Source organism: Phoenix dactylifera, chromosome 6 (genome assembly GCF_009389715.1).
Source record: "Phoenix dactylifera cultivar Barhee BC4 chromosome 6, palm_55x_up_171113_PBpolish2nd_filt_p, whole genome shotgun sequence".
NCBI lineage: Eukaryota > Viridiplantae > Streptophyta > Magnoliopsida > Arecales > Arecaceae > Phoenix > Phoenix dactylifera.
The window spans coordinates 9,792,307-9,802,192 of record NC_052397.1 but is presented as its reverse complement, the minus strand read 5'-3'; the positions used below and the strand labels follow the sequence as shown (position 1 = coordinate 9,802,192).

Genomic DNA, 9,886 nt, shown 5'->3' with positions numbered 1-9,886 from the left:
TAAATATATATATGGATGTTGATATTTGTTGGATAAAAAAAATTATATCTGTATTTGTTTTAAATAGATGTAGGTACAAATCGAATACCGAAAATATCGATATAAAATACGGATATAAATCGGATAATTAAATTTTATGACCACAGAATCCAAGATATTACTAAATGAATAATAAATCAAGTTAATAACATGTTAATATGGTCATTTATTTTTTAAAAAAATTTATGAATGCTATATAAAATTAAATAGGATTATAAATAAAATTGGATATTTGGATATAGATTGAATAGTTGTCTATCCATATCTATATCCATATTCATTTTCTTTGATGAATATAAATATAGTCGAATGCTCAAATTTCTATCTATATCTAGATAGATTCGAATACGAAAACAGATCTCAACGCATATTATTCGATCCACTTTCACCCCTTCTACCTACTCAGTATCACATGAAATGAGCATTGTGTGTGTGATTAGTAAGAGTCCAACTTGACTGGTTAGAGATACATACCAATTAGGATGCTAATTAAATTCTCCTACTCAGCCATAATGAACATCTTGATACTAACTGATAGACCAGCCTCTCCAATTCATCTAAGATAGGAACTGACGCAGACGGGGAACAATAATCTCCCTATGAATGAAGCACAAATAAATTTTAAAATTCATTCTTACAAGTCCCTTTACGCAACTTCACCATCTAATTAACTCTCGCTCGATCTGTCCATGCGCAATGCACTTCACCTTGGGCATTGCTTGAGAATATAAGAACCACTTTGCTATACAAACATATTCTCCTGTTTCAACTCTGCAACAGATCTTGGTCAAATGTTAACATGATTACTATAACCTTTATAGTCTCCCCAGAAGACATATTGTTAGCAGTTCTACCCACAATAGCCGACGTGGAGCATCATGAATGGTCAAGTGGCTCAAGGCATCATGGTTAATCTTGAGGTGAGATGAGAAAGTAGCTTGGATGATGCAGAGATCAGCATTTTTAAATATTTTGTGGCCTACGAAATGTGCATGGGACATGTAACAAAAAGAAGGGCCTGGCCAAATTAGCAGATTTAGCTTATTGAATTTCCAGACTCATGCACATGCTAAGAGAAGGATTCCACCAGAGAGATTTGTTATACAGCTCAATGACAAATCAAAGGAAACAGCAAACATCAGCAAACTCTAAATAACAATAAGAAATCACATGCTCAGGAGATCTCTTCACAGTAACATTTCTCTTCCAGGACAACAGTCCTGAAACTACATATATTCTGATTTTTCAACATAGGAAAAATATGTTACATGTATTTCCCTCTTTAATCATTTTTTATTACGGACGTTACAGAGAATAACTGGGGCTGTCTGAATAGTAGGTGAGCCACAAATTAAATAAATCTTAATAATTTCTTTAAATCAATTCAACAATAAGTTGAGAATTTCTTTGAAGAACTAGGTTCACCTGTTCCAACAGTAACTACGGGCACTGCACAACATTCTTCCCTTAGGCAAGAGAACAAATAGAACCTGCCTCCACCATAACAATCATTTTCAGTTCCCGTCTGCTCACTATACACAATATGGGGGAATTCCTGTAGACAATTCAGCTTTTGAGGACAAGCAACTAGCAACTGAAGCTAATTGCTTCAATCCAAAGTTTCTCAACTAGGAAGGAAACAGCAACGAATAATCACATGCTTGACTCTGTTTTGGACTTTGATGCCCACAGATTCTCAGTCAATTCTAAGTCTTGCTGTTTCTTGAGATATGCCTGTGCCGTGGCTGTCACTATCTTAACAAAGAAGTTGATGAGCATAAGCCATATCAGAGTATTCCAGATCAAAGTAAAGGATAGGTTCCACCGCTTTGCCTGAAGAAGAAGAGACAAATTCAAAGTTAAATAATGCTATTACAACAGAAAAATGGAAATTCATGTGCAAAGTACACTACTTGGACAAGAAAAGAATGCACTCATGAAACCAAGGGTTCTTGTCAAGATGAATGAGTCCAAAAAAACGATGAGCAGAGTCTTGAGGTGGCCTACCATTTTATCTGACATAGCTGGGGAAGGAACTGGAGGTGATAAATACTTGCCCTGAATCATGTGCAATTTTGCAACTATGTTAGGCAGCACAGAAGACAAGCCAGGAATGAGACCAAGCACCCAAATTAACTCATTTTCCACCAATTCCAAAAGTTGATTATTGCACATAGCAATAATAAAAGTTGTCTGCAACAACACAGAAAAAGGATTATGCCATTAGCAAGACAGAGGCTTAAAGAACAGTTACATACAGGAGCAAAAAAATATATCCAGTACTCCTGGCCAATGCTAAGTAAGAATTCAATCATACACCATCTAGTTCTCAGGAGTTAGAACTCTCCTTTTAGTAATTTTGTTTTTCAAGTTGCCAGCAACTAAAGCAGCATATTACATATTATTCATGTTTTTCATGTTGCCAGCAACTAAGGCAGCATAATAACAATATCCAAGAGATAGGAGAGCACCTACACAACTTGCAGAAGTAGCAATATCCATACGGGAATACAGCAGAACTGAAAATAATGGAGAACCAAGTCACCTGTATGTGAGTCTTAATTATTGCCTTTCCAGTAAAGGTTGCAAGAAAGAACCTCCAAAACGGGACTCCAAATTGTCCACACATAATACCAGCAAGATCAAATAGTGGGTTTGGTACCTATAATATAGCACCAGCATGTTGATCATGGCATTTAAGGCAACAAATCGGGAAACAATTAATTATATAAGAAATGAAATAATTGAAAACTTCATGATATGTTCATGAATGTTATCAAGCCACTAACTCTTCCACAATAGAAAAACAACATGATATGTTACATTTTGTCCAGCCAATGCTCGGCAACGGTTTAACTCTGGATACCGAGGCTTCCTAGGTTTAATCCTAGGTCGGTGTGGTTCCGAGACAGCTAAGGATGGAGTGAGGTAGGCCGAAACGATCATTAACAAGAATAAAAAAAAATTGTCTCAACACATCAGGCTATCCTAAGTTTGATATGCAACCATCTCGATCCATCCTAACCAATACCAATTGGTTAGGATGGATATCCATGTTCAAGAATACTAATACCATGCACCAGTCTCCGGTACCATTTTCTCGTCAGAATGGGACAGCACCAGTAGGACCCACCTACTGTCACGACATGAATCCATCATGTAGAGAATGACTACTATCAATTCACAAAAGGGAATTCAATACATTCTTTAATTTTCATATTTAGGCATTAAACCTCCAGCCTTGATTACAGGTATGTTCGAGATATAGATTCAATTAAAGCATGCAACTTAAGGGGCTATACTTTTAGAAAATCATATTGTGATCAATTGTCCAAGATTAAAAAAATTTCTAATGTACATTTGTTGTTTGCAAAATCTGATTTCATCAACACTTTCATTTCCGTCTCACAGTGCCCATAGTTTCTCAGGTATAAATTAACTAATTTTGCTGTTTTCTTATTACTTCAGAAATCAAAAGATAATAATAATAATTTCCCAGTGGACATTAGCAATTTAAACCTCTTGGATTCATAATAGTTGTAGGTACATCTTAATCAAGGAGGCTGGGTGACATAAGAGTAACTTCAGTGCTCTGCACTGTCATTGTACTTCCTGACTTTCTATCCTCTATTTCTCTTGTGATTATGGTGGACATTAATCTCATATGACAAACTCACCAGAAATGTTGATATTCCTATAAAATATTGAGCCTGTAGATCAAAAAACCATGAATTTGTAGCTTCATAATGGATACAGACAAGGCATATTCTAAGTATGAAGATTCTGTAAGGATAATGGATTTATATATTACTTTCAAATATTCTCTATAATAAGTTTGGAATTTCTTAAGTTCCTTTTTGGTGGGCATTTGATGTTGGCTCATTACTTGAATGAAACAGGTTAGTGTCTTTTATTTAATCCATGTGATTTCGGATTTGAATTGTGAAAAGACATGCTACAAGTTTCCACGAAAATATGTAGGTTTTATATAGCTTCTCTTGAGCATCACGTTGTAATAAGTTTTAAAAGGTACGAGGAGGGAAAGCAGAAATTCTAGGAATAAGTGATATGCCTAAGATTACTTGCACCAAACAGTACTGAAAAATAATACACTTCAACAAACTACTTGCTTGATGCTCCACTCAACCATTTTCCCAGAAACAAATGGATAGTATGGGAAAATATTGCTTATGATAAATTTACAATAACAATAGCTAAAAGAACTGAGAGTTCTTGCATGTGTCCAACATGAGGAGGGGAAGCAAGTTTCAGATGTAAGACCAGATTTGAAAATAGGATGCTTCTAAAACAAAGGTGACTCCATTTAAGTTGTGATTCTTATTCCAAAAGTTCTCATCATTCATAAAAATTTATTAATTTAGATCATAAATGTAAGCAATATTGACTTGAAGTAGTTTGTAGGTGTAACCATGAGAAAAGAAAAACAATTGGGCTTATGAACTTAAATCACAAAATGACCGAATGAAGGTACATAAATTGATTGGGGCCTCGTCATCAAGTTATTATTTTATTATTCTTGAAGAAAACAGATAATGAACGATAGCTCGAGATGGAACTCTAGGTTTGAATTCCCATATTCTTTGTAATTTATATTAACCATGTGATTTAGTTTGGAAGGCTCCTACAAATGCATTGACATTTTTTTTCCAAAAAGAAATGCTTCATGTGGTCATATCTATGGTCAAAAGACTAGCACATTTTCATGGATGAATGGTGCTCAATCTGCAGTAGGGCCACAAAGTTGATTCCAACATGCAACAAGATATAATTGTCAGAACACTCCAATTTTTTTTTATAACTATGGAAATTATCCACAAAAAGTTGAGGTCTCATGGTCTCGTATAATAAACACCTATATTGGAAGAATATAAAGGAGATCTGAACTCCTGAATTTCAATTAGACTTTACTAAACAAGCTTGTAAAGCTCTTTGATCAACATAATCTCAGCAGATTACAATGATTAGAAGATGCAAGAAAACAAACCAAGCATAGTAGGAACATCACTCACCTAGGCATGGGCTGTCCAACTTGGTTTTTGGGTGGGGGGCCTGGACTTGCATTTCTAGCGCGTTAGGCCAGGCCAGAATGAGATTTTAAAAACAATCAAATATCAAGTCAATTCAAGCTCCCTTGAAAATTGTGAATCCCGATGAAATCCAGCAATAAACTATTATTTAATAGCCAAATTTCCTGAAATTCTATTTTTCTAGTGTCTCCTCTCTGCTGGAACATCACTGCAACTAGGCATGGGCTGTCCAACCTAGTCTTTTGGGTGAGCCTAGGCATGCATTTCTAGCCCATTAGGGCAGGCCAGAACAAGAATTCAAATAATCAAATATCAGGTCAGAAAGCTCACTTGAAAATTGCCAGGCGCGATGAAATCAAGAAATTAATATTATTAGTTATAAACTATTATATAATAGCTAAATTTCCTGAAATTCTATTTTTCTAGTGTCTCCTCTCCTCTCACTTTCTTCATCTCCTTATTTTGTTCTTAGAGGTGGGACACAAGGGGGCATCCTTGTTGCCACATCTGAGTGAAAGTGCAAAGCTTCACCAAAACAGTATTAAGGATGGGCTTCGCAAGGTTCCTTTATCTAGTCCTGTCTCTCATACATAGGCCTTTTTTCTTGTTGTGAGTATTGTGACTATCTCATATTCTTGTAACTGGGAAGCATGATTGAATCTAAGTGATCTAAAAGTTACTCTAAGAGGATTAGACGTAATGTACCAATGCTGTGCTCCTCTCTTTTATTGTAATATGATGGTTTCGTGGATTTTAGTTATCTTACATCATCTGGAAGATCGCTATTATCTACTTTTTTACATTTCATTTTGATTATCCGCCAAAAGGATATGCAAACTTTTCAATCAATTTCAACCAATAAACTTCCCATATTTAACCAAGGCCAACGAAATAGAATTTCTAAATCATAAGAGAAATGCATCATGGAAGATTGTTGAAAATGGATTACTTCCAATTTGGATTGACCCTTCAATCTAATTGACCCTAGATCCCCATTTTATCACATTGAATATAGGCAACAGGAGTCTAAAACTAAGAGGGACTGCATAATGATTACTTTAATACTTCTATAAATTATTGATGTTTGCATCATCTCTTTAACCCTTAAAACATGAGATATTAAATTTTTCTTCCATTCCACTTTGTCAATGTTGCTACCATCCAAGTATACTAACCCTTCATTGGGTAAAAAGACAATAAGATTGATGAAATATAAATATTTGTACGATTGCAAAAATAATTTTAAATTGGACATAATGTTAAAAATTTTGAAATTTATTCGGATTATTGCAGAAAAATCCTGTGAAGGAACAAATATATGTTCCTGAGGTGGTTTTTGTTCCTGATCAGGAAAATCTAAAAACCAAAGTAAATAAGACGAGGGGAGAGAGGAAACTAGAAAAGGAGTATTTCTTTTTCAACACCAAACTGATCTTACACCATCTGCTCTCCACATTTTATTGCTAAATGCATAATAAGACTTACCAAATACAATTCAGTTAATTAGAAGACCTCTAGATTTATTCTCCAAGAAAGAAATGAGAAGAAAACAAATAAGCCACTCCTTTCGGTTTATAAAAATAGGACACGATCAAACTACCTCAAAATAGCAAAGTAAGTATCTTTATAAGACCCAAAACAGAAAACAATCAAAATCAATTGAAAGCAAAATTATAATGACTTAAACCTCTCCGAAGTGAACCTTGGTTTAAAGTATAATTTGCAGACACCAATCCTATTCATATTAGGATTCAAAAACCTGCAAACATAACCACAAATTGAAGACAGAAACTACAAAAATATAGAAAAATACCTATTATCTCCCCTACAATAGATAAAAAATCCATATACTCAACGACACAGAAATTAACTGAAATAAAACCAAAAAAAATCCAGAATAATCAAGTTAGACCTAAGCTAATTCTGAATTATATTAGCGTCACTTCTAGTTTTTACCTTGTTTAACTCTTCTCATATTTCTGCTTTAATATCTTAACAAAAAGCAAACATTCTTTTGCATCTCGATGAGGAACATTAAGATAAATGACTTCCATTGAGACCTCACTTCTCTATCCTAGCCATTAAGACATACAGATTAGTAATCTAAAACAAACACTTGAATGGAAAATAACTAAATTGGCTAAAAGGAGCAGCATCTAAAAGTACATTTGGTGAACCAAGATCCGCTGTACCGACCATGTCGATGTACCGGTGCCGAACCGGCCAAGGAAAATCCACGGAGCGAACGCGCGGCCAAGAAAGAAAAAAAAAAAGCCAACATGCGGACGCGCGCGGACGTCTGCGTTAAATGCCACAGAGTGGCATTAATTGTCGCATTTAACGCCACTCTGTGGCCTTAAATGGCCCATCCGGGGCATCCCACCGTGGGCGCACTGCCCCGCACGGGGAATCACACAGACGCGGTTCCCAGGCGGGGAACTGCACGCGAGCGCGGGGTACCGCACGCGGACTTTTTTTTCTTTTCTTTTTTTCTTTTTCTCTTCCTCTTTCTCGAGCCTTCTCTCCTTCTAGCCTTTCTTCTCTCTTCTCCTCTCTTTCCCCCTTCTCCCGCGAGGAAGGAAGGAACGAACTGACTAGGAGGGGGGTGATCCTCGTCGCCCGTCGTCGGGGTGCTCCGGGGAGGGGGTCGGCCCGAGGTTAGGTGCGAACTACGAACCGGTACTCTTTCTTCTCTTCTTCTTTTTCCTCTTCTTCTTCCTCTTTTTTTTCTCTTCTTTCCTACCGGTGTGAACCGTTTTCAAAGGTTGTACCGTATCGGTTTACGGGTGGTACCAGTACGGTACAGACTTAAACCGGCTGGTACGGGCCTGTTCAGCAAACCTTAGGCGGAACACTATCACTGCATACACCTTTCTCAATAATGTTCTCCTTTCAACGTTTTAAGAAGAAGAAGGCTGACGTAGATTATGTTATAACTTCATAATGTTAGGATTCTAGGGAGAGAAATTCCAACAAGTGATAGTCGTTTGACTGAACTTCCATTTTGGCTCCATCAGTTTGACCTAGGATTATGTCTTCTTCCTTATGCTTGCTTCCCTCTCGTGCTGGACTCTTCCACCACAAGCATGACCGTCAAGCTTGATTCCCATTAACTGAATTTTCTTTTTGCTAAGAAGTTGTTCAAAGAACTTATGAGCACTTAGATCCCAGTCAAAGAATTCTTCATGCTCTAGATGTTCCAAATGACCTTTAAACTCTTTGTTGTCTAGATATTTTACTTCTATGTACAAAATTTAGTTAATTAACGCCTTTTTCTTTTCAACTATATATACACTAGGAAATCAATGCCAAATCATAGGCAGCAAACTCATTGTTAAAGAACCCTATAACAGAAATCATTACATGGTTCAGACAACTAGAAAGCAAGCATACTTCTCAATCTGAGCAAAAGGACTCGAACAACAAAAAAATACTCATTTGTGTTGAAAAGGGAAAAGAAAAGTGAGAACTCATAACAGAAGCTAGCACACACAACTAGCAAAATAGAGGACAGCCAACAATTTAATCCTGATTAAGCCATATAACAGAGTTAGCACAGAACTAGCAAAACAGAGAACAGCCCAACAATTAATCCTGATTAAGACATGATAACAAGCTAAAAAGATGAAAAATAAGAAGATCAAACAAATCATGAAATCACTTTCTCTTACAGTAGTATTGCTATGATAAGCTAATAACAACAACCATAACCATCAAGCCTTGCTTCAACTATTGTGGTTCAGCTTTATGTATCATCGTTTACCAAGCATTTCCTATCTAGGGCTACCACCAATGTTTGATTCAAGCTTTTCCATATCCTTTTCACAACTTCATTCTATGTCATCTTTGATATTCCCCTCCTCTTTTTGCATCCTTCAACAAAGATTAAAGCATACCTTCTTACTAGAGTCCCACCCCTAAATCTTTGTTAAACATGCCCATAGCATCTGAATCAATTCTCCATTACTTTACCCTCAATTTGTGCAAGTCCTAAGCTCCTATAATATACTTATTTCTCAGTCCTAATATTATTATTTTCACCATACATCCATTTCAACATTCTTATTTCAGTTACATTTAATTTTTCTGGCTTTACTGCCCAACATTCCAAGTCATAAAGCATCATAAAACTTACTGCTGTTCTGTTAGTTTCTCTAGTAAGTCACTAAGGTGTCTCTTGATCACATATTACCCTAGGAAACACCTCTCTATTCAATATAAGTTCTACTTTTTAAACTATCTGGAAAGTTAAACAGGCAGCATTGCAGAAATTTTGCTATCCTTGATGTTAAGTTACAAAGTGATCGACTTTAACCTTGATCTGTTAAGAGGCATTTATGTTACACCACAGAGAATGACATGGAAGAAAGAAGACTAACCGAAGCAAGTATTAATATTTGTAAAAAAAGTTAAGATTGCTGTGAGGTGTGAAAGGAGCCACTGTTTTATTTGTTTCAGGGAAGCTGATATAAATCTATCGTCCTTTTGAAGAAGAAGCATCCAAATTCATCCATAGCATCCACTTTACTTCCTGACAAGCGAGCTGCAATGCATTTCTGGGTTAGTATATAAACCAAGTTTAAATGTAAATGATTAGCGGAAACTTGAACTGAGAAAGCTAGTCATGCTAAATGTCATCTGAATATTTAATGATTCATGTCACAGAATCTATGCGAAATGAATATACAATTACAGTGCAATAATTGATCAAAGAAGGATATTATGCTACAATAGAAAGGAAAATGATGTATGGGATCAGAGATTCAGTTCCACGCTACTTGTATAACCTATCCTTGCAT

At 36.0% G+C, this 9,886-nt stretch overlaps 1 pseudogene; it reads right to left on the bottom strand.

Annotated features, from left to right (window-relative positions):
* Positions 1 to 1,188: 1,188 nt before the first annotated feature.
* On the bottom strand, positions 1,189 to 9,630 carry LOC103715743 (annotated as a pseudogene).
* Positions 9,631 to 9,886: the final 256 nt, after the last annotated feature.